This window comes from Microtus pennsylvanicus, chromosome 10, assembly GCF_037038515.1.
Source record: "Microtus pennsylvanicus isolate mMicPen1 chromosome 10, mMicPen1.hap1, whole genome shotgun sequence".
NCBI lineage: Eukaryota > Metazoa > Chordata > Mammalia > Rodentia > Cricetidae > Microtus > Microtus pennsylvanicus.
In genome coordinates, this window is record NC_134588.1 from 53739622 (window position 1) to 53765886 (window position 26265).

The 26265-nt window shown below is 38.9% G+C and overlaps 1 protein-coding gene across 4 annotated transcripts in view; it reads right to left on the reverse strand.

Annotated features, from left to right (window-relative positions):
- Rabgap1l (RAB GTPase activating protein 1 like) overlaps nt 1-25282 on the reverse strand; it is a 599727-nt gene extending 574445 nt beyond the window's left edge. For all 4 annotated transcript variants that reach the window (XM_075988370.1, XM_075988369.1, XM_075988371.1 and 1 more), the window contains exon 1: nt 25158-25282. The gene's annotated coding sequence lies outside the window, so the exon portion shown is untranslated. The remainder of the gene's footprint in view (nt 1-25157) is intronic.
- Between the last annotated feature and the right edge of the window lie 983 nt (nt 25283-26265).

Below are 26265 nucleotides of genomic sequence, written 5' to 3' on the forward strand. Positions count from 1 at the left end.
TATCTAACCTTGAGATAATGGAATAAATAATAAATATGAGATAACAGAGCAAATAACTATGATGTATTATAGTTCTTAATTGCAATCTCAAAAATGGAAAAAAAATACTGGTGCAAAGGACACCAAAGATTTTTAAGGTATATGCCATGAATTCATTCATTCAAACATTTACTATTAAGTCCATCATGTATATTACTTAATACTATAATCTGGGAATATAAATAGGAATTCTCCTATAGACTCTTCAGGTAATAGTACCTACAACAAATTATCATATATACCTTGTTGGTTGTTTTCTCTTTTTAAAAAAAATCAAGAAAACAATTTCTGCTGGGCGGTGGTTGCCCATGCCTTTAATACCAGCACTTGGGGCCAAAGGCAGGAGGATCTCAGTGAACATGAGGCCAGCCTGGTCTACAAAGTGAGTTCCAGGACAGCCGGGACTGTTGTTACATAGAGAAACCCTGCCTCAAAAAAAACAAAAATGGAACTTCTACAACATTCTCCTCCAACTTTCCACAAACATAAAGCCATATAGAGCAAACCCTTTGGCTTGGTCTCTTACTGAACATGAATATAAAATAAAACTCAGTTCAAGGTCAGCCTGATCTACACAGCATTCAGAACAACCAGATCTATACACACATGGGGCAGGAGAGGGGAAGGTATCAAAATTAAATAAAGAATCATAAAATGAGGGGGCTGGAGAGATGGCTCAGAGGTTAAGAGCATTGCCTGCTCTTCCAAAGGTCCTGAGTTCAATTCCCAGCAACCACACGGTGGCTCACAACCATCTGTTATGAGGTCTGGTGCCCTCTTCTGGCCTGCAGGCACACACACAGACAGAATATTGTATACATAATAAATAAATAAATAAATATCATAAAATGAGACTCTCTTCCAAAACAGAACTAAAAATAAAAAATACAGTACAGAAAGAAAGTATCCGTCTGTAAGATGTTGAATAGAACTCCCTGAGTCTTTAACTTGCACTGCAGGTTATAAATCATGCATCTTGTATATGAGGTTATATTGATGCAAGAATAATTTTGTATGCATCATTAAGTCTATAACCACTTTCAAGGCAGGCACGATAGCACATACCTATACTTCCAGCACTTTGGAAACAGAGGCAGTAGGATCAGGAGGTGGGCGATGCTCAACAACATAGGGGTTTTAAGGCCAACCAGGGAAAGAGGAGACACAGTCTCTTACAAAATAAAATAATTGGAAGCTCTCAGGAAAGAACCAATATAGTCTGATGAATTTCACACCGGATGAAATTATCTTATCTCAGGGCTCTCACAACAACAATCATAATAACAATTTTTATTCTGTACTCAAGTGGATCTTATAAACATAAGATAAAGAAAGACATTAAGAGAATCGAGTTAAGCCGGGTGGTGGTGGTGCATGCCTTTAACCCAGCACTCGGGAGGCAGAGGCAGGAGGATCTCTGTGAGGTAGAGGCTAGCCTAGGCTACAAGAGCTAGTTCCAGGACAGGCTCCAAAGCCACAGAGATACCCTGTCTCAAAAAGCCAAAAAAAGAGAGAGAAAGAGAGAGATTATCGCGTTATACTAAGCTCTATTCTTACTTTGAAAACAAATCCCATTATAAAAATTATAAAATGTTCAGCCGGGCGGTGGTGGTGCACAAGTATACAAATATGATTTAATAAATTTAAAGTTACTATACATTATCTCATGCTACTTTTATTTATGTTAGAAAGATAAATGCTGGGGCTGGAGCGATGGCTCAGTGGTTGGGAGCATTGCCTACTCTTCCAAAGGTCTTGAGTTCAATTCCCAGTAACCACATGGTGGCTCACAGCCATCTGTAATGAGGTCTGATGCCCTCTTCTGGACTACAGGCATACATGCAGACAGAATATTGTATACATGATAAAATAAATAAATATTTTTTAAAAAAAAAAAAAGAAAGATAAATGCTGTTTTCTTCAAGCCATTTTTTAGAAGATCTGATATTCAGTTTAACTAAAGGCACTTCTTTTAGTAGAGTTACTTACAGAGAGCTAATACCACCATAAATACTTATTTCTGAAAAAAACCGGACTCTCTGAACATGGCGAACAATGAGGGCTGATGAGAAGCCAAGGACAATGGCATGGGGTTTTGATCCTACGTAATGTGCTGGCTTTGTGGGAGCCTAGCCAGTTTGGATGTTCACCTTCCTAGATATGGACGGACCTTGGACTTTCCACAGGGCAGGGAACCCTGACTGCTCTTTGGACTGGAGAGCGAAGGGAAGAGGAGTGGGGGGAGGGGGAGAAGGGTGGGAGAAGGGGGAGGGAAATGGGAGGCTGGGAGGAGGCGGAAACTTTTTTTCCTTTTCTCAATAAAAATAAATAAATTAATTAATTAATTTAAAAAAATACTTATTTCTGCCATAAGAAACACAAAACAGGTTATAAGTCAAAATAAAACAAATGATTTCTCATAATAGGTAATAGACCCAGATCATAAGTGTATAGCCACACAGCAATGATGCTGCATGAGAAACACTTTTTTAAGTATATACCTGAGGACTTTACAACGATAAACCAACCCAAACACAAAGTAAAAAGGCACTTTCCCACTAAATTCCCTAATTATCTTCCTAACAGACTGCAAAAAGACTATTTATTATCCTAAGACAGAAATTCCTTTCTGCTTCAGATTCATCAACTTTACCCACAGTGCTAGGGATGAGACCCAGAGGCTCACAAATACTCGATACATACATACATCACTAATGGATGTGTTAGATGTCCTGCTCCAGAACAAAGGAACTGAAATAAAATTTTATGTATTTTATATCAAAATTATCCTTCTTGTTAAGTAGCTTTCTCCCTATTTAACACATAAAATTACATATAGATGTGACATTTTAATATTAAAAAATCACCATCTTTTCTTCAACAGGAAACAGTTCTCAAGATAAAAACACAGAAACCAGCACAGCAAACTCTTCAAGTAAACTTCCCTTTTTAAGTATCAGCAAGGAACTTGCCTCCCTCCAATCTATGCTTCTCTCAGCACCTTAAACTGTTTGTTTACATGTGTAATTAGCAATTTGTGCCTAAAATGCTAGGTATTATCAACCTTCCATTATAACCCAAGTACAGCTCTTTGATAATGCCTAATGTAGTAAATCAGTAACAGAAAATAAGGTTTTATGAAAAGCAAAAGATGAAGCTTTTTCAACTTTTCATACTCTTGTCAAAACATGTCAAACTTCTATAAGCCAAGAACACATTTCAATTTCCTCCTTTGAAAGAATGATGAAAATAACAACAGGAGGTTTAATGCAGACAAGGAAACCTGGGAAGGCACACAGTAAATGATTTCTATCACATACTTTTTAGAACCAAATCCATAAACTATATATAACTATTCCAAAAGGAAATTCAGAATTTTTTCGCTAAAGAATACCTTACTACCAGAAATCACAAACCCGTATGACTTCTAGCATCAAACAAACTAGATACAACTAAATATATATTTCAGATGGTCTTTGTTTCTAAAGTAGTGAGACTGTCTACTATGCATAACACAACTTGTTGTTGTTGTTGTTGTTGTTGTTGTTGTTGTTGTTGTTGTTGTTGTTGTTCCAAGTCAGTGTTTCTCTGTGTAGCCCTGACTATCCTGGAACTCTGCGCACCAGGTTGGTTTTGAACTCAGAGATCTGCCTGCTTCTGCTTCCAGAGTGCTAATATTAAAGGTGTGTGACACTGCATATGAAACTCTGTTGGTTTTTTGTTTGTTGGTTGGTTGGTTTTAGGGTTTTGTCTTGGTTTTTGGTTTTTCGAGACAGGATTTCTCTGTGTAATAGTCCTAGCTGTCCTGGAAATCACCTGTACACCAAGTTGGCCTGAAACTCACAGAGATTCCATGCCTGTCTCTCTGACTCCCAAGTGCTGGGATTAAAGGCCTGTGCCACCGTGTATGAAATGCTTAGTGGAACACTACAGGATCTTTGCTAATGCACCTGGATAACTGAATGCACAGCAAGTGGCAAGTGAACAAATACATACTAGACAGTAAGCATCTGCAAGACATTTACATCAGATCAATGTTTGTAAATTTGTTATATCCTATTATTAATAACCCATTTTCACACCATCCACAAGCTCAAATGACACCATTCTATTTACTGCATTGTATATGTCAAAATATATTGTTTACCTTAAATACACACATTTCTTAAAACTTGTATTTCAAATGGTAAAACAGAACATGTAGACTAATGCATGGTTGTCTCATATACTCACTTTCTCCAAACGATGAAAAATAGTCCCATAATTTCATTCTCACAGGAAAATCAAACACTATAGTCAGCATTCCACATTATGTTAATTTTTTCAAATGTGTAACATCAGGGCTTATGTAACAGCATGTCATAAAGGCAATTATAGCCTTTTAATTTCATTAAATGAGTAGCTCAAAGAAACAATAACAATATTGAGGAAAACTGTTTCCCATTTTAATGGCATAATTTAAAAATTTAACAATCATCAAAACTATGTAAACAATAACAATATTGAGGAAAACTGTTTCCCATTTTAATGGCATAATTTAAAAATTTAACAATCATCAAAACTATGTGTTGGGATGTGGCACCTCTCAACACGTAATTTTTTAAAGATTTAATATTTAAGGTTTTATAAGTAATTTTTTAAAGATTTAATCATTCAATAGTCATTGATTCAAAGTAGGTCCCCTAAACCACATTTATTAATTATTATTTTATTACTACTATTTACTTATTTCTAATAATATAAAAATTCTGGTAATTTTGATTATCTTTCAGTTTACATTTACAACAGTCACTTAACCAATTTTATTCTGAGTGTATAAGTGGAAGACTACATTCAAAAAGAGCAAATAATTTGTTCTAGTTTACCAAATCTAAGTAAAAATTGAATCCAGATTTGAGGCAGACAAATTACTTTCAACTGTAGTCATCTGCCTCCCGCAATGGCGGCCTGCCCACTGGACAAGTATATATCTCAAGTCTAATTATTGTCTGGGGAGAAATTTGCACAAGTGGTTTTAAACACGACTGCCCAACTCCCTGCCCAAGATTTTCAGCCGACATGACAACAACAATAAAGGCATCATGATCCATTGCAGTGAGAACCTCTCTCTGTTGCCCTGTTTCTATGTGGGATTCTCACTTGTTGGAAGGAATGGAGTACTGGCATCCTCACCACATTTTCCAACTCACCTTTACTCCCACACATCTGGCTTCTTCTGTGACTTGAATCTCCCCTCCAAATTATGTCAAATTTTAATTGCCATTTTAATGATATTAAGGGATGAAACCTTAATTAGATCATGAGGATTCAGCCTTCACAAATAGGTTAAATGTCATTATCTCAGGAGTGGACTAGCTACTTAAGAGTAAGTGAGTTATAAAGCGGGAGAGACTGGAGTCCTTTTCTTCCCCATCCTCCTTCACTTACTCCATGTGATGCCTTCTGCCATTTTATGACAGAAGAAGGCAGCCCTCACCAGATTAGGTCACTCCATCTTGGACATTAAAGATACTAAAACTGTAATCTTCTCTTTATTAATCAATGTCTGATACACTATAGCAGCTTCCTATGTCTGATCTTAGTTAAGAGCTTCAAGGGTGAAGAAGCAACTTAATTGGCCTTTCCAACCTCCACCTGACAGTATGGTTATAGAGAGATGGTGTATAAAATGAAGTGGTTGTCCCTAATAAAACACACTGCCAACATCAAAGGAACAAGGAACAGATGCTGTCATTTAAAATTAAGCCAGTAACATAATTTTTATGTGTATTTGCAAGGCTTCATAATAAACTTACTTACATGTTTAATAAAACTTGTTCACATGTTTTATTTTATTATTTTTTCTAAGTATGTGTGTTCTGCCTGAATGTATGTCTGTGCACCACGTGAATGCAACACTGTTGGAGGCCATAGATAGTGAGTGGGTATCAGATCCTCTAGCACTGAAGGTAGAGATGGTCAGGAGCCACTTTGTGGGTAACTAGGAATCAAACCTGGGACCTCTGGGAGAGTCATCACTCCAGTCTCATAAATCTATTCTTGAACATGCATTTACTTGACTATAAAATCTTCAAACTACTTGTTTTAATATTTTGAATATAATAAAAAGAATTAAATCAACATCACCTGATTTTGTTACTCTCAAAAACTAGATGGTCTACAAGGGCATTCAGTCCTACAGCCTAACATTTATAATCTGGCCCATCTTTCCTTTGTTTGTTTATCTTCCAGGCTCACCTTAAACTCACTGTTCTCTTGCCTCAGCCTCCAGAGTACTAAGAATACAGATGTTAGCTACCATAGTCAATTCTTTCCCTGTATCCATGAAGGAACCTTTCTAAACTTTTACTTACTTTGGTGAGCTAAATCTGATTGTTTCCCTGGGTAGTGACCACTCCAGACTTGTCTCTAGTTTTGCACAAACTTCTATACTCTCTACACATCTTCTAACATTATTCCAGTCATGGATAATAAAAGCAAAGAGGACAGAGAGCAAGCTGGCCATGATGCACTAGTGAGATCAAACATAAGACCAGGGCTAACACCAAGGAGAAAAGAAGCAAAGGGAACATGGGAGAGAATGGTGAAAGTGGTTAATCAATATTTAATGAGCAGCCAGTACATAATCTCCTCCCAAGTAAGTATAGATACTCAGTATTAGCTCGATTTATAAGAACAGCAAACACTAGTTTTGCACATGGTTACACTACAGAGATCAAGAATGTAAAGTTTCATGATATAAATGGCCAGTTTGTTTTTTCTCAAACCAGCAACATATATCCCCATGCACAAAATGAAACACACTGGAGACAATAAGGAAGAGAAAGTGGATGCTAAACTTGTCATTTAGTTTCAGATCTCTGCATTCATTCTATTTCTAAAATTAATGAACAAGCAATGTATTTTTTTCTTTCAGTAACTGGAATATTTCTGTATTTATATAAACAATATAAAACAAATATAAAATTCACACAAATTTTTAAAAATTTTATGACATATTCAAACTGTTATAAGGTACACCCCAAAATGTATGCCTACTTTCCCCTGCCTTACACATTCTTTACTCAGTTTAAGAAAAGCACTGTACAGAAACTGAAGAGAAGATGCAAAATGTAGTAATTATGTGTTTGGATGGTGATGGTGCATGTCTTTAATCCCAGCACTTGGGAGGCAGAGGCAGATGGATCTCTGTAAGTTTGGGGTCAGTCTGGTCTACTAAGGGAGTTCCAGGACAGCTAGGGCTACACAGAGAAACCTTGTTTGGGAGAAAAAAAAAACTCTGGAATGTTGTGGAATATTACTTTAACTAGGCAAAGATGTGTTACATTTGTTTATGCTGCATTTGTTTAATGATATAAAGATGTATTGCTCTGACTCTCTAAGGCACCTGAGTAGTCTAATAAAAAATCTGAATGGCCAATATCTAGGAGTAGATGGACAGGCAGTGCTAGCAGACAGAAAGAATAAGTAGAAGGAGGAATCTAGGCTTGATATAGCAGAGAGAAGAGCCCGGGGCCAGTCAACTGACAGACAGATAGACACGGAGAAGGACATACATAAGGAAAAAAAGGTAAAAAGCCCAAAGGCAAAATATAAATGAAAAGAAACAGGTTAGTTTAAGGGTTTTTTCCCTTTTTTTTTCCTTTTTTTATTACTTAAAAAAAATACCAATCCAAATTCCCACTCCCTCCCTTCCTCCCACTCCCTCCACGCCACCCCCTCCAATCCTATGTTATTACTTCAAGCAAACTGTCTCAGTGGATGAACCCCTCATGGTCTTGGATTCCTTGCTCATACTCTAACTCCTTCCACTCTTCAACTGGATTTTAGGAGCTCAGTCCAGTGCTCTGATGTGGATGAATGAAATAGATCCTTTCCTCCCTAAGTTACTTTCAGTCATGATATTTCATTGTAGCAATAGAAACTCTTAACTAAAACAGATGCATAATTGGTCAAAGTACTGGGAATAAGAGACTGAGGGCTCAGCCCTAAATGGGAACATATCTATAATACATCCCCCTACTCCAACCCACAAAGGCTTAAAGAACAGCATGGAGGAGGGGGTAGAAAGAATGTAAGAGCCAGAGGATGAGGAGAAACGCAGTGAAATGCTGTCTTTTGGAGCACACATGGCTATTACACGCATAAACTACAACATCTGTTGATTACATGCACAGAATCAAGCCAGCTTAAATTCAAGCATGAATGGGGGAGGTATTCTGTAGGCCCCAACCCTTAATGAAGTGCTACCAGCAACTGATTAGTTGTTGTAGTAGAGAGAATCATTCTTTTTTGAGGATATTACCATTGGTAGGTCTCCCTTGATCCAAGGGATGACCTTACACCCATGCACATATTGGCAACAATAACTGGACTTAGTGAGTTATCAAAAAGTGGTGGAGAGATATAAAGTTGAGACGGGACATGCTGGAAGGATATGGAGAGAGCTGGAAAAGGGAAATGGTGGTAAGTATTATATTTCATTGTTTACGTGTATGAAATTCTCAACAATAAAGAAAAATTATAATTTAAAAAATAACTAGGTGCTAAAACTATTGCTGAACACATCACATAGTTTGGTTGCATGTCATACAGAAATTCAACTGAGCTAGAAAGCTTCCCCCTACCTATGCAGGCAGACAGAAAACAAAGTCCATGAATGTCTTAACCATCTGTGACACCCATCAATTACAATATCAACCTTCCAGGTAAGATATGCCCACTTTTGCAATAGTGGCATGAAAGTCATAGGGGTAACCAACCACCTTCTGACTGGATTTGAGGACTGCTCCAAAGGAGGGAACTTAAAACTGTAAACCATAGTCAAAATCCAATAATAATGAAGGTCATAGATGGACCCTAGCATGTAACTTAATATTGTTATTTAGTATCTTAGTCACAGCACTACTACTGAGAAGAGACACCATGACCACAGCAAGTCTTTTTTTAAAAAAATCATTTAATTGGAGACTTGCTTACAATTTCAGAGGCTTAATCCATTATCATCATGACAGGAAACATGCAGCAGGGAGCTTGGTGGCAAGGCAGCCTTGATACTGGGGAAGTAACTGAGAGATATCCTATCCTTGGCTTGGCATGAGTTTTTGAAAACTCTGAGCCCAACCCCAGTGCCATACTTCTTCCAACAAAGCCATATCTCCTAATCCTTCTAATCCTTTCAAATAGTGCCACTTCCTGGTGACTAAGTATTCAAATATATGAGCTTATTCAAACCACACATTTAGCTATCTTGACATAGCATCAAACCACCTTCCATATATTTATATTTACACTAAAAAAATATTATTCTAAGTCTTGATCAGAGAAGCCTCTCTTTCTAATGAACAGTGGCGAATGCAGAGACTGACAGCTGTACAAGGTGCTGATATTAAGCAAAGGTTGAGGACTTAGCCTTAAACATGACAGTTACATCTTCCTCTCTAAGGCTGAAGAACATTCTGAAAGAGGAGTATTCTGGTTTGCTTTTCAATGTTGTGATAAAACACTGACCAAAAAGAAACAACTTCTGAAGGAAAAAGTTTATTTCACCTTACAGGTTATATAGTCCATCACTGGAGTAAGTCAGAGCAGGAACTCAAGCCAGAAACCTGGAGGCAAGAACTGAAGCAGAACAATGGAGAATAATGTTTACTAGCTTGTTTTTCATGCTTGCTCAGCCTGCTTTCTCATATTAACCCAGAACCACCTGCCCAGAGGGTGGCACCACCCACCACCAGGCTGAATATTCCCAATACCCCACAGATGTGTACACAGGCCAATCTGATGGAGGAAATCCATCAATTAAGGTTCCTTCTCGGTTGCATCTAGGTTATATCAAGGTTACAAAAACTAATCAGCATAAGGGAATATAAAGAATGTAAGATCAAGAACACAAGGACAAACTGTGGCAAAATGCCACTTTCTAAGCACTTCACAGCAACTGTGGATTGCTACACTACACCTGCACATGAATGGGCCTATCATCAGCCAGCCATGGATAGACAAAAGGATCAGGCTACCCTACCGCTCACTGTTGAACTATTTGCTACTGACAGATTTAGGGAGAAGGGGAATCATTGTGTTCTATTGTATACCTACTAATGATCCCACCAGACTCCACTGGGTACAACCCAATGGTCACACAGATGGTTTTGGCTAAATTAAATTTGTCAAAACCAAACCAAAAGTCATAAATCTGAAAAGGGGCTAGTAAGGGGTGAGGATAATAGAAATATGAGAAAGAGAGGGTAGTGAAGAAAATAATCACAATGCATTATATACATATATGAAATTGCCAAAGCACCAAATTAATTTAAAAAGGTGTTTGAAAAACTTTGTTTACACACACATCTATATATACCACAAAACATTAAAATAAGCCCTTTCCTCCTCACCTTCCCAACCCATTCTCCAACCATGCTCAGGGTACACTAAGCAGCTTTGAGCTCTTAGGTACTGCCAAGTTAGTGTTCTTTCCAGACACCATCAGGAATATCTACTTAGGCCTCATCAAACACAGTCAGGTGACCTCTGAAATGAGAGTCCAGAGATGGCCAACAGGATATGCCTGGACATGGAGAAGATGATCTGTAGGAAGAAGGCACCACTGGCAGCTGTCATCAGTGAAAATGCCTTCACTGAAGGCCCTGGGGTTCAAAGTATAATAATCACTGGTATTGATATTATTGTAAACTTGCATGAAACCAGTTTCACAAAGTAAGCCGTGAGATAGTTATCAAAGATTACATGAAGCCAATCAAAGACAAGTAAGCAATAGAGAGAAGAAAAAGCAAACTCTTTTATGCCAGGAATTGCAGAACAAATCAAGTACATGTATACTAATCTCAAAAGTTACCAGTTCTTTATTGGTGAAAATACAAATCCATTTAAATAGTATAGCTGTTCTGCTGGGCTACCAGGAGGCACCCTTATACGTGATTTTCTTTAAGGATGGCTTAAAAATAGAAAAACATTAATAAATTTTACAATCACTTTCAATCTATCACTTATCACAAGTGGTTGCTGCTTATTGATTCACACAATATCAGGACTGAAGATTAATGAGACTGACATCTTGACTCTTCATTTATTTGGACTTTGTTTATCTGGAGCAGAGAGAGTGTTTTTAAGAAAACAAAAAGTTGCCAGGTGGTGGTGGCGCACACCTTTGATCCCAGCCCTCCGGAGGCAGAAACAGATGAATCTCTGAGTTTGAGGCTGGCCTGGTTTACAGGATGTCAGAGCTACAGAGAAACCCTGTCTCAGAAAAACAAAAAAGTCACAGAGTTGTCTAACAATAACAAATGTAATCAGACACACATACAAAGAGAAAGAGGAAGGTGGAGACAGACTCATAAATGTTGTTCTTTTTTATTTATATTATTTTTCCTTTTTGGATTCATAAACTATTGATGATGAAAGAATCTTATAGGTAATCTAATATCACCTAACTATAATACTCTTCATTATAGAAAAAAAGGAACTCAAAATATCACAAATCATCTAATTCATGTTTGCCTAACACACGGTTATATTTCTGTCTTTCTCTGCATTTTATTCACTGATCCTCTACACAAACAGAAAATATGTCTTCTACTTCTCAAGACATTCAAATCTTCATTTGTTATTCTTTGGTACTACTGATTACTAATTACGACTTAACAAAATGCAAGATTTCAAATAAGATCTAATAAAATGAATATAGCCACCCCTTATAAAATAGGTATGACATGTGTCTTAGTTAGGGTTTCAATTGCTGTGAAGAGATACCATGATCACAGCAACTCTTTTTTTTCTTTCTTTTTTTTTTTATATTTTTATTTATTTATTTATTTTGGTTTTTCGAGACAGGGTTTCTCTGTGGTTTTGGAGCCTGTCCTGGAACTAGCTCTTGTAGACCAGGCTCGTCTCGATCACAGCAACTCTTATAAAGGAAAATATTTAATTGGAGTGGCTTACATTTTCAGATGGTTAGTCTATTATTATGGTGTGATATGGAGGCATGCAGGCAGAGATGGTGCTGGAGAAAGAGCTAAAAGTTCTGCATCTTGACCCACAGGCAACAGGAAGTGGTCTGAGTGTCACACTGAGCCAAGCTTTATCAAAAAGAGACCTCAAAGCCCACCCCAAAAAGGACATATTTCCTCCAACAAAGTGAAACCTACTCCAACAAGGCTACACCTCCTAATAATGCCACTTCCTATGAGCTTACAAGGGTCAATTACATTCAAACTACCACAACAAGTATTATCAAGATTGTTTACAAATAATAAATACAGAGAAGTTGTTGAGAATCAATACGGGACAAATTTAGGAAGAGGAAACCTCTCTATAAAGCTTTTTGTTAGGCAAGTTGTTAGATTTCTATAAGACCACTTTCTCATTTGCAAACTAGCAATACATAATAGTTCCTACTTCAAACACTTACTTATAGAATGACTCAGAGGTTAAAAGCACTTACTGCTTTCGCAGAGGAGCTGGGTTTGGCTCACCAGCATCTGTAATTACAGATCCAGGGAATCTGGCACCATCTTCTGATCTCTGTTGTCACACACATGGTATACATACATGCAGGAAAAACACTCATACTCATAAAATAAATAAATCTAAGGAGAAAAGATTAACTATAAAGTGTATATTATCTTATTAATAACTACCCTGATATAAATAATGCTGTCTTGTTATTTCTATACACAGAACAGAAAAGAAACTTTGACCTAAAACTTATTCTGTCTGAATCTCACAGTAGCACTAGACCTAGAATTAAGGTCCTGAATTCCACTTACACTATCTTCCACAAAGTCAAAAATGCTCTGAGCCATTTATACCTTAAGGACTATTCCTTTCTCTCCACATTGAACAACTACTAATTTCTCCTTTTTTTCTGAAGCTTTTATTTTATTTCGTTTGCTTTTGCTTTGCTCTTGCTATGTGGCCCTTGCTAGTCTAGAACTCACTCGATACCATGCTGCCCTCAATCTTGACTCAGTTCTCTTACCTCTGCCTCCCTAGTGGTAGGTTTAAAAACATCTGCTATGACACCTGTCAGTAAAAGGTACTATTTTTATCTTTGTCAAAGGAAAATACCAAAAAGCAGAAAACCTGCTAAAGTAAAAAAATAAAATAAAAACTTCTCAATGGAACAAAGCACAAAAGGATAATGAAATTCATATCCAAAAAGAAAAATAGAACAACAAACTCATTTCCATAATCTATTGTTATACTATTCTTTTATCTTCAAATGATAAAGATTGTAAATTTATTGTTCAAAATGCCAAATACAGAAGGCAAAACCTGTTTCATCTCTCAAAATTAATGACAATGTTGACAAGAAATGGACATGTCAGAACTTTAAAAGAAAACTAGGATGCCCAGAGTCAACAAAAACTAAGTTGTATAACTCATGCAGTAAGTTTCCTTAGAGTCACCAGTTTTTTTTTATGAAATGTTCTAGTTACTCTTCTATGACCAAAAGCAATGAGTAGAGAAAAGAATGTATTTCATCTTAGAAATTACAGCTCATCATGGAGGGAAGCCCAGGCAGGAAATCAAAGGAAGATCCTAAATCAGAAACCAATCAGTGTGATAGTGGGGCAAGGCCAGTTCAGGCACCCTCTCCTCTGCTTCCCAAGGACCTAGTTGGGGACATCCCTGTGGACACCTGGGATCCCCTCTAGAGCCAAGTCTCTTGCCAACCTTAAAATGGCTCCCTTAATGTAGATATCTTCTTCCCTGCTCCTATATCCTCCCTTCCTCCATCTCCACCCTCCCACTCCCCCAAAGCTCTCTCCAGTCTTTCCTTTCTCCCTTCTCTCTCCCCCTCTCCCCTTCCCCCATTTCCACCCTCATCCCTACCCCCACCTCCATGCTCCCAACTTTTGCCCAGCAATCTTGTTTGCTTCCAATTTCCAGGAGGATCTATATATGTTTTTCTTTGGGTTCACCTTGTTATTTGGCTTCTCTAAGCTTGTGAACTATAGGCTTAATGTTAATATCCTTTGTTTATGGCTAGAGTCCACTAATGAGTGAGTACATACCATATTCATCTTTTGGGGTCTGGGTTATCTCAGTCAGGATAGTCTTTTCTATTTCCATCCACTTGCATGCAAAATTCAAGATGTCACTATTTTTTACCTCTGACTAGTACTCTAATGTGTATATATTCCACACTTTCTTATCCATTCTTCCATTGAGGGGCATCTAGGTTGTTTGCAGGTTCTGGCAATTACAAATAATGTAATTGAACAAAATGCTTTTGTAGTATGATAGGGCATCTCTTGGGTATATTCCCAAGAAGAGTGGTATTGCTGGATCCTGAGGTAGATTGATTCCCAATTTCCTGAGAAACCGCCACACTGATTTCCAAAGTGGTTGCACAAATTTGCATTCCCACCAGCAATGGATGAGTGTTTCCGTTACTCCACATCCTCTCCAGGATAGGCTATTATTGGTGTTTTCAATTTTAGCCACTCTGACATGTGTAAGATGGTATCTCAAAGTTGTTTTGATTTGCATTTCCCTGATCGCTAAGGAGGTTGAACATGACCTTAAGTGTCTTTTGGCCATTTGAACTTCGTCTGATGAGAATTCTCTTTTCAGTTCAGTACCCCATTTTTTAATTGGGTTAATTAAAATTTCAATGTCCAGTTTCTTGAGTTCTTTATAAAGTTTGGAGATCAGACCTTTGTCTGATGCGGGGTTGGTAAAGATCTTCTCCCATTCATTAGGATGCCTTTTCGTCTTAATGACAGTGTCCTTTGCTTTACAGAAGCTTCTCAGTTTCAGGAGGTCCCGTTTATTCAATGTTGCTCTTATTGCTGTGCTACTGAGGTTATATGTTGAGGGACGGCAGTGTAAAAAGTTGGAGAAAATAAGACATTTGACTAAATAATTCTTGACTGTGACTTGATAATTTTTCTTTATAATAGATCAAAAGCAAAGGAAAATATGATTCCAAGTGTGACTAGTGATAGACAAATATAAGACAAGGATTTAAAATGATAGACTATATATCTTTCTTTTTTTATTTTTTATTATTATTTTTTTTATGGTTTTTCGAGACAGGGTTTCTCTGTGGTTTTGGAGCCTGTCCTGGAACTAGCTCTTGTAGACCAGGCTGGTCTCGAACTCAGAGATCTGCCTGCCTCTGCCTCCCGAGTGCTGGGATTAAAGGCATGCCCCACCACCGCCCGGCGACTATATATCTTTCTATGAGCAAAGATTGATGAAGTCTGTTGGCTAAGTCACTAAATAACACTAAAGCAGCAGTTCTCAACCTCTATCTCCAGAAATATTAACATTATGATTCGTAACAGAAGCAAAATTACAGTTACGACACAGAAATAAAAGTAATTTTATGGTTGGGGGTCACCACAACATAAGGAACTGAATTAAAGATTTACAGCATTTGGAAGGTTGAGAACCACTGCTCTAAACGAACCTCTAAAATCATATTGTCTGCCAAAATATGTACAGGCTCCATGCAATAGAGTTTACAAATATATTCTAATCACAGTATACCATGAAAAATAAGCTACTCAATTAAAGAGACAAAAAACAATTTAAAATAACATAGAGCTAAGAGTCATAGTATCTACCTGTAATTCCAATACACAAGAGGCTGAGGCAGAAGGAAGGTTAAAGAATCTGAGACAAGACACTCTCTAAATATAACACACACAATCACCTAGTAGCCATTCTCAGAACCATTTACATTTTTTAAAAGTTCTTAACAAATGCATCGTAAAGTATAAAATAAACACTCTTAACAAGGCTTATCAAAAGTTGGGGGTATATGTCTCTTAAACCTTAAAACTGAAAATCACGGGACTGAATTTTTTATAAAATTTGTGAGCCAGGTGATGGTGGCACTCAAATTAATCCCAGCACTGAGGAGGCAAAAGAAGGTGAATCTCTGAGTTCAAAGCCAGCCTGATCTAAAGAGTGAGTTCCTATCAGAGCTGTTACACAGACAAATCCTGTCTCAAATAAAAAGAAAAAAAATGTGTTTGCTGTTTGCATAATGTGTAAAAATAAGTCTGGTTGCCCCAATGAGGACACATTATCAGTGACATAGTAGAAGCCAGAGGCCTTGAGCCAAACCAATGGCTCATGGCAAAGAATACAAGTAATGATGAATGGACTAAAGGGTAAACTGTGTGACTCAATGGTCATACTACAGCTTCCAGACACAATTCTTCTCTTTTTCTTCTCCTTCTTTTTTTTGTTTTGTTTCTTTGTTTTGTTTTTGTTTTTTCTTCTAAATTTGGTTTTGTTTTGGGGGAGAGGTTGGCAAAGGCTAAGGGCAGATTTGAGGGGACAGGGAGATAAGTGGGATCAGAATGCATAATGTGAAATCCACAAAGAATCAATAAAAGCCAGGCAGTGGTGGTGCATGCCTTTAATCCCAGCACTAGGGAGGCAGAGGCAGGAGTTCTGGGAGTTCCAGGCCAGTCTAGTCTACAGAGTAAGTTCCAGGACAGTCAGAACTGTTACACAGAGAAACCCTATCTTGGGAGAGAGAGAGACAGAGAGAGAGACAGAGAGAGAGAGACAGAGAATTAATAAAACAAAGAAATAAAAAGTATGTTTGTATATGTGCAAAAAATAAGTCTGAATTGAGGGCATAATAATATACATACATGTACACATATAATAAAAGTAAGAAATATTTCTCTGATACATGAATGAATTCTACGCTTGCCTTGTAAAATGAGTTTCTTCCCAGGAATTTGGCATATAAAAACTCCATTTGGGTTTTATCTTATTTTCACATAAGTCTTCCAGGAGCCAAAAGGCATTCATATTTTCAGTCACTTACCAAGCAGCCCATATTTTCACCACATAGTCCAACAACTAATATCATGTGCATAACCCTAGAACTGATAGCACCACTTAAATTAGGGAGATCAACATCACACTTTTTTAAAATTATGATAGAAAATTAGAAGGAATTTAAGAATCTCAATTGGTAAAACCTACTATGTCTCAAAAAGAAAGAAAAAAACTGTGGTGATTTAAGTAGCTGCTTTATTTACATAAAGACATGCTACATCTAAACTCTCACCATGGTTTAGACATATACAGAGTGTGGTTTAGACAGCATATAGAGTATGCTGTCTGTCTTGTAGAACAGTTCATGAAATCGCTGCAACTGTCTAAAAAGACATGACAAAATAGTTAACATAGCAGAAGCTTAAATAAATAAGAAAAACAGTTTAGCAATGACACAATTTATATTTATTTTGGAACCAAGACTCATCTCCAAAACTCTGTGTTTTACCAACCAAGTAGTTATTTACTATAGCAACCTCATTACCAAGATTTCCAAAATTTTCCACACACTTCAGTAATGAGCTATCAAAGCCTGTGTGTATACTGTTACCTGGGCAACACTAAAGAAGGCTTTTACCTTTACAGAACTAAAGGGTCAAAGAGAAGCAACCCTCCTTCAAACTGCATGGTTTTAGTTAGAAACCAGCAGACAGAAAAGCTGGAGAACTGCTACCAGTGCTTCAGTCTATAGAGAACGTACGGCCATTTATCTTCATTTCTAGCCACCCAGTGCCCCTGCAGAAAAAGGTATACTCCATACAAGACTTTAAAACATAGTCAATCATACTGGCTATCAACAATTAATACTGAAATCCAAGAAATCTTTTGGAGCTAAGACTTAGACTTAAAAGATGGTTCAGTGGATAATATATTTGCTACAAAAGCATGAGGTCCCCAAAACCCAAGTAAATGTCAAGCCCATCTATAACCCCAAAGGTCAAATATAGAGGTAAGGATTCCTTGAAACAAGCTGGATAGCTAGACTAACACAACCAACAAACTCTCAGTTCAAGAGACCCCCACCTCAATACCCAAGGTGGAAAACAAGTCATCAGAGAAGATACCAGACATCAACCTCTGCCTCTACACATACCTACCCATATGACACATGAAAAGACATATACACACATGGATACACAGCCATACACACACACGTACATCTACTTACTCAATCTCTCCCATACGGATTTGGTATGAAATTTTACATTGCTGCCTTAAATTCTAAAGCCAATAGTTCAACTACTTTCTGTCTGAACCAGCAACAGCCTCAAAAATGTGAGAACACAGTCATTTAGAAACCACAGTCTAGCAGATCTTTTGAAAACAATTACTTCCTGCTCTGGTATAGCCAATTTGATGCTCTATACTGAACAAAGAAAAATGAAAGAAATACTAATATCTTCTAAAAGATTTTGTCTTTCCAACACATTGAGAGCCAATGAACACCAGGTTTTTTTCTCTAACACAGATTTTCTCTTCTTCAACTTTTACTATAAATAAATTTAACCGCTCTTAAGGTCATGTTTTAATAAAGAGCACAGCATATAAAACTGGTTTAATGCTAAGAAGTACAAGATGACTCTAGATATAAAACAAAAGATAAGTCTAAAACAGAAGAAAAACACATTCTAGGCTCTTAACCATCTGAGAGTGACTGGCAATCTCACCTAGCTCTTTCAATACTCTTCCCCACCCATGCCTCTAAGCCTCTGATCACACAAGCTCATGGCCCAGGAAGGCTTTACTTCCAAACTAGTCACCTTATCTCCACAAGTTCAAAATTCTACCCATTCTTCTAAGCATAATTAAAATGTCCTCTTCCCCTGTTACTACAACTAGGGTAATTTTCCTCTCTCTCTAAACTCTTGTAGTACTTTATCTCTTTACTACCCATTACTTTCTGACTTACACTATACCTGTATCCCCATATTTAATCCCCTACATAAGTATGAAGACTTCAAGACTTGCCTTATTCATCTCTATTCAAATTGTGTAGTGCTTAACAGAGTCCTGGAGCTGAATTAAATGAATAGCTTGGGTTAGAAAAGGACAGAAGCCCACTAGCTGATGCATGTCTGCAATCTTCACACTTGAGAGGTAGAAATAGGAAGACAGGGAGTTCAAGATCATCTCAAAGGGAATCTGGGGTAATTTTAAGCTATGTGAAAGTCTGTCTCTTTGAGGCAGGCAAAAACATAGATACTGAAATCCAATCCAGAACCCTGACTTTGCCAATAAACACGCATATGATCTTGGGTGTTAGGTTTTTGTATGTTCATCTGCAGGCTAGAAAAGTATGCTAAACTACTTTGTTTGTATATATGTCCATCTATTTGTTCATTTGTTTTTGGATGCTCGTGGAAATGGTGCTTATATTAAATGTGGGTGGTCGTCCTTACTAGAGTGTAAAATTAATTACAAAGTTAAATCCTAGCATCTTCTCATAAGTAACATGAAAAGAATATTTCAAGTGTTTTAAAGCCAGTAATGTGTTTTACATTTAACAATTAGCTACAGCAGGGAGTCTAAATTATACTAGTTGGTGGTGGTCCCTGATATAAATAATACCATTATGACCAGTCAAGCAAGACTATGACAATATCACTACACACAAAGCTAGTTAGAAAGAGATTTGTACAATTTCTGTTCCAAGTTCAGTAGCCAATCAGTACAGCCCTGGAAGATAAAAATAATTTTACCACACTGTTCGTGTGTGTGTGTGTGTGTGTATGTGCGCGCGCACAAGCAAGATATTCAATATTTCATCCTGTGGAGTATAGTGAAAACAGTTTAATAAATGCTCAGCAGAGCAATCTCCAGTATCCTTCATGTATACAAATCAATAAGTTTTATTCTTAGTTACATGGTCTCTTCATCATAATTCGTAGCTCTCTTCAAAAAGGAAAGTACAGACACCTGTTGATATCAGTGTAAGTCAAATAAGTTATAGGAAGTAGGCATGTGGTGTAGAAAGTATCAGCTAGGGTCAAGATTCTCTACCTTTGTTCAGATCCATATGCTTGATGGACACAATACATTACACAGTACTACTAATACCAATGACTCCCAAGTATTCTATATTATGAAAAACAAAAATCTCACATGGATTCTGGTATTGGTGTCAATGCCCCCATCCACTTGACAAGCCTACACAGAAAAACCAGTGCAGAAAAAAAAGCAAATTTTCCATTACCAATTTTCCCCAAATTCTCAACACAAGCTTGCATCTTCCAATAGTACTTCTATTACTAAGTAAGAATCCTCTATTAAAATTAGGATTTTACTTTACTCTTAAAGACAGATAGAACTTGCTGAGCTTATAACAGGCAAGTGAAATAAAATTCACAAATTATTGTTTAGACTTTGTACTCTAAAAAAATCAAGTTTTGTTGAAATACTTTTCTAACTTTTTACTTAGCATACAAAACTGGATAAGGAGCAAAGAAGTTTCCTAAATATATTTTTGGCTGTACTATGTCTATCACAACAACACCGCCTGTAGCCAGATTTTTCATGAGTATTTATAAAAGTGTGTTTTCTATTTTTAAGACTATTTATAAAACAAGAAGGCTCAAAATTTCAAGTACACTAATAATCTTAGCCCAAATCTAACTCTAAATCAACTAAAAATATGCCTATAGGATTCCTAGGAAAATCCCCCAAAATTATATATTTTTTAAAAGTCCAAAGATAACCAAAAATGAGTCAGCGTGAGCATGAACTTGCCATATTCAAACAATTGTGACATTTTGTTGGCTGAATAAGAGCAATATGGAAAGTTAAAAAAAATACAAAATAGAAAATGTTGAGAAGTAAATCTGCTTAACTCCATTAACTGTTACTTCCTAGAATCCAATAATGTCTACATACCTATACCCAATTCAAATATTAACTATAAAGCCAAAACTACTGCCTACTCGGAAAAGACAGCAGGCAAGTCAAAAAAAATTAATATATCAGGCTGCAGAGATGGCTTAGCGGTTAAAAGCACGTAGCCTTGCAGAGGACCCAGGTGTGATTGCCAGGACCCATGTGGTAGCTCACAACCATCCACAACTCCAATTTCAAGGAATCCAACATCCTCTTCTGAATTTCAAGGGCACCAGGCACACATGTGGTGCACAGATAGACATGTGAGCAAAATACTCTTGCATATAAGTAAATTTTTTTAAATAAAATATTAATGTACATGTCTTCATTACTCAGGTTCAACTCTGATTTTTGTTTCCAATTTTTCATAGCAAATGACCATAAGACTATTTATGGAGAAATCCCTGGGTTGGCCAGGCATAGTGGTAAAATCCCAGGATTCAAGAATCAAAGAGGATCACAAGTTCAAAGGCACACTAGGTTACATAGTAAACTGGAGCCCAGATGGGTTACACAGCAAGAGCCTGTCTCAAAAACAACTAGGAAAAAGAAAAAAAAAATAAGATTGTCAGTCTTTGGCTGACAATCATCCTGAAACCACAGGGCTGAATCATTTATATGAGATGAGAAGTTATACTTTGGGTCTGATTAACCTCAATGATGTTTTGTTGTTGTTGTTGTTGTTGTTGTTGTTGTTTTGTTTCAGTTTTGGCAATGCATTTTATAATAAAGTTTAAAATAATGTTTAAAAGATGTTATAAACATGCAAGGAATGACTGAAATTTGTAAGACATAAGGAGAGGGGCTCTCTGTTTTGGGACTTCCAAAGGCTACTTACTACATTATTGACTTCAATCTCCTAACAGCCTCATCTCCATACCATTTAAAGATTGGTGACTAGGGCTAGAGAGTTGGCTCAACAGTGAAAAGCACATGTTGCTCTTGCAGAGATCCCAGCACCACCTACAAGGTAGTTCACAACTATCTTTAACTCCAGATACAGGGGATGTGATGTCCTCTTCTTATCTCCAGGGGCACCGGGTACAGAGAGAGAGAGAGACAGCGAGAGAGAACATACAAGCAGCCAAAGCACTCATACAAATAGATAGATACATAGATACAGAGATAGGTGGGTAGGTATGTAGGTAGATAGATATTAGTATTAGTATGCTAATACTAAATTTTAAGTTATATTTGGGTGATTATTCGAATGTACGAGAACCCGGAAATGGTCCCTTGTTCTTGGAGGCTAGGTGGGGGGGGGAGAGATTTAGGTTGATGGAGGTTATGTCTAACAAACATGAAGAATATGCACTCGAGGGTTGTTATGAGGGGAGAACATTTGTATGATTAGTACGACTTATGTATATGTCCCGGTCCAATTAATTAATATGTTGGTGGGGTACGTATGGGGATAAATGACACTTGAATGATAAGTTCGTCTACAGGGTAAGTTGAACTTCATACCTTGATGGCTATGGGGAGGCGGTGCAGACCAGAAATAAAAAATACCAACTGCCCGGGATTACAGTTATGTCATGCGTGGGCTGATTAGACCCGTACCATCGAGATGTCTTATTTAAGGGGAACGTATGGACGATAAAACATTCTATGGCCCTGAGGTAAGAACCAGATGCCTGATAAAGTTTCACATTAGTAACCCCCAAGTTAAAATGGGCCCGGAGCGAGGAGAGGGGCATAAGGTGGGCGGGTTGCTGGTTTCACGGAGGATGGAAGATTAATAGATGAAATGGGGTAGGGGATAGTCGTATGGATGAGAAGAGTTTATGACAGAGAGAGACAGAGAGACAGCGAGAGAGAACATACAAGCAGGCAAAGCACTCATACAAATAGATAGATACATAGATACAGAGATAGGTGGGTAGGTATGTAGGTAGATAGATATCAAAAGAATTTTTAAAAAAAAAAAAAAAAGTAGGCTGAAGCCCCAGATCTACACCTCCAGTACAAGAGATTTTTTGATATTTAAGTGCTCCTCTCTTCAAAGTCAGTATCCAGAAAGTTGTTAATCTCTCCCACATAATAATTGTACTTAGAACAACAAAATTTCCTCTTTTCACTACTCCCCCAGACCTAGGACTTTCAGCTTCACTGTAGTATCTGAGAGTTCAAATAAATACACAGCAATGAAACCATTTCAAGTTTCGGGTAAGGCAAAGAAGAGTTTTCAGAAGTAACAAATTTGGGACTGATGAGTTGATAGAAATGAAAACTCTTGTTTCTCATGCTTAATAATATTTTGCCAGTCAAAGATAAATACAGTTGCGCTTGGTAGTCCATATCCATAAACCCAACACTTAGGAGGCTGAGGTTGAGATCAGTGTAGGCTACATAGTGAGTTTCAGGCCAGTCAAAGCCACCATATAAGACTCTGTCTCAAAAAATAAGTAAATAAGGCTGTAGAGACAGCTCAACAGTTTAAGAGCACTAGCTGCTCCTCCAGAGTACCTGGCTTCAATTCTAGGGCCCACATGGTGCTGTTTGTAACTCCAGTTCCAGGGAATCTGACGCCCTCTTCTGGCCTCCTCTGCCACCAGGCACAGAAGGGTTGCATAGACATATGTGGAGACAAAACACTCACAGGCATAAAATTAAATAAATCTTTTAAAAAATAATAAATTAATACCCCAACAAAACAACATAACCTCTCAAGTAATAAAAAATGGTATAACTCATGAGGCAATGATCAAACAACCAAAAATTCTCAGAACAGCACAAACATAATATACAAAACTTTTCATCAAATGTTTTAAAAAAGAAGGAAAGAAAGTAGGAAACTTCTTAGATCCCCAGTCATATCTTTTGCACGTGGTTTGTATGTTTACTATTTGCCTCATGTTTGCAGCTTCCCAGAGCACAAATTAAGCTTTATAATATCTCACAGATAAGCCATACACAACCACATCTATTTCTCCTCCAGATTATTTAGTGGTATTAGAGTACATCTTGAACTAATTCAGTACGGGCATCAATCTAACTCAAAGCCTTAGCTAGCTTCCCAAGCAGTACAATTTTGTAATAATGTATACATTAAATTCATCTAGCCTTTCTTCTTTGCAACCTCGGTGTCAGTTTCATGTAAAGCACTCAACCAAGATAATTAATCACATGCCAATTTCCCTTTCCTGGGAGCTTGTGAACTAATATTTTCCATGAGCAAAACCCACTTCCAATTTAACCACAAACTTTGTCTCGACCTTCTGGTCACTGATGGATATTCTACAGAAGTGCAGCACATGTCAACTGTAAACACTACTAGAAAAGTCCTAAGGTTTTCATGAAATTGTGTTCCCTGGATTGTAACAATCAACTACCTACCTCTTCTCATACACAAGAAAACTTAAATGCATTAAAATTATCTAAATCTCCCAGTGACAATAATGCAGGCTTTAGAATCAGTTTTCAAACAGCAATAAACGTGTCAAGCAAGTCCTTGCCATCAATGAAAGGTTAGCGGATCATTTTATTTGCATAATACCATCAATTCCGAAAGAAGAATCGCCTAAATTTGAGTCTTTTTCTGGCATAACTAACTCTGAGAAGTCAAAGGAGAAAACACCAGCACCTGACCGAAACTGTCTTGAGATCAGAAATGAACTCTTGTCAGTTCATCCCCCTTTCTCTTGGCCACCTCCCGCGATGGCCAGTGGCCCCTTTCCACATGCTGACGCACTGCCCAGCCTTGCACCGTTGGCGATCAGAGCAAAGTACTAGCCCAGTCTCAGAAACTTGGACTCAGTTATCAAGACACGGAGCACCCACAACAAGCGCGGGGGTGTGGATGGGTGTCTGTCACGGCCCACGCGGTCAACTTTGAAGCAGGGCATTTCTTGCAGGTAGAGATCTGCCTAAAAAACAGTCTACCTCAGACAGCAAAACCACAAGCATCGCCAGCAGGAACGGAGCAAAGTGCGCGGGGCGGAGGAAAGGGAAGAGCCAGGGAAGGACACGGGATCCAGCAGACGCTTTCAAGTGGGGAAGAAAATAACCCTGTCCACACGCCCCCCCGGACTCGGGCGGCTGGGACTGAGAACCCGGCAGTGGCCACATCCCGGCAGCGGGCGGCGGGGGCGGCGGCAATGTCAGGAGGGCACAGTTGGAGGCGGCGGCCGCCCAAGCCACCACCCCGCCCCAGGTGAGGGGCGCCAACCCCGCCTCCCGCCCGGCGGCCCCGCCGCGACGAGCAGCCACCAGGAGAACCCGGTGTCCGGGAGACGGCCGACGGCGCTGAGCCCGCCGGATGCCTTCCGCCCGGTCCTCCAGCATCCCGGTCCAGGGCTGGGCCTCGCACGGGGACCCTCTCTACCCCAGCCCGGAACGCCCCAGACCCACCGGCCCGCGCCTCCCTGCCGTCAGGCCGCCCTCGGGCCCCTCGAAGGCCGCCTTCACCTCACCTCACGTCTCCGCGGCCGCTGCCGGAACAACAACTCTGTCAGTCGTCCGAGTCCCACCCGCCGCCCCGAGCTCTGCGGCTGGGCCCGTCCCGTTCACTCCGCTGCCGCCGAAGCCCAGGGAGGGCGGAGGGAGCGGGGCGGAGGGAGCGGGCTGAGGAGGGGAGAGGACCGCCCGGCAGGAAGAGGCGAGGGAGGGGGCGGACTGAGGAGGAGGCGGGCGGGAGCGCGCGCGCCCGCTCCCCCCCTTCCTCGGCGCGGCGTGCGCGCTCCCGAGGGCGGAGGCGCCTTCTCTGCCCAAGGCGGCGGCGCGCACGCGCGTACACAGCCCCGCCTGACCCCGCCTGGCCCCGAGAGCGCCGAGTACAAACCTGACCCGAGGCGAGCAGGAAGAGTAGGAGCGCACGAGGCCCTCCTGCAGGCGGCCCCAGCAGTGACTGAGTTCTAAGATAATTCGCTGTTGAGGAGATTCTCGCCTTACAAACCGGTGTTACATATTTCCAGTCTGCGCAGCCAGTAAGTCACCTCGGAGGACTAACTTTTCCCCGGGACTTATTCTGCGTCCTTTGAAGGTGTTTCTGCTCCGCGAAGCATCCCCCTTGCTTGTTTCCTCCAGACTCAGATGAGCACACAGGAAAGCGCTGAACACAACTGTGAAGGCAACAGGGGCTCACCTTTTATCCTTTCAGAGAAGAGATTTTGGAGGACAGATGAGCTAAAGAAGTATCTATTTTCTACCACAAATGTTGTTCTGATCTTTGAACTCTGAATATCTTCCTTTCTAGATCAAGCAGCCAGAAATGACCTGTCCATTCCCTCAATCTCCTAAAACATTTTTCCCCAGGTTTATGGCACCTATATATGTAACCTTAAACTGTGAAATATTTTAGAGATTCCAGAAGGATCTACTTCATTCCTTTCTGTTTCTTCAAGGATGTGTCCTACCTGGTTTATAGGGAAGTAGTCAGAAATGTTACTGTTTGAGTTAAATGTATCCAGCGATGTGAGCTCTAGAATGACTTCTTGAGTTAAAAATTCTCTTTTGTTGTAGTACTTCAATTGCCCTGGCCTTATTGCCCACGCAGATCCAAAAGCTACTTTGAGAAATGTA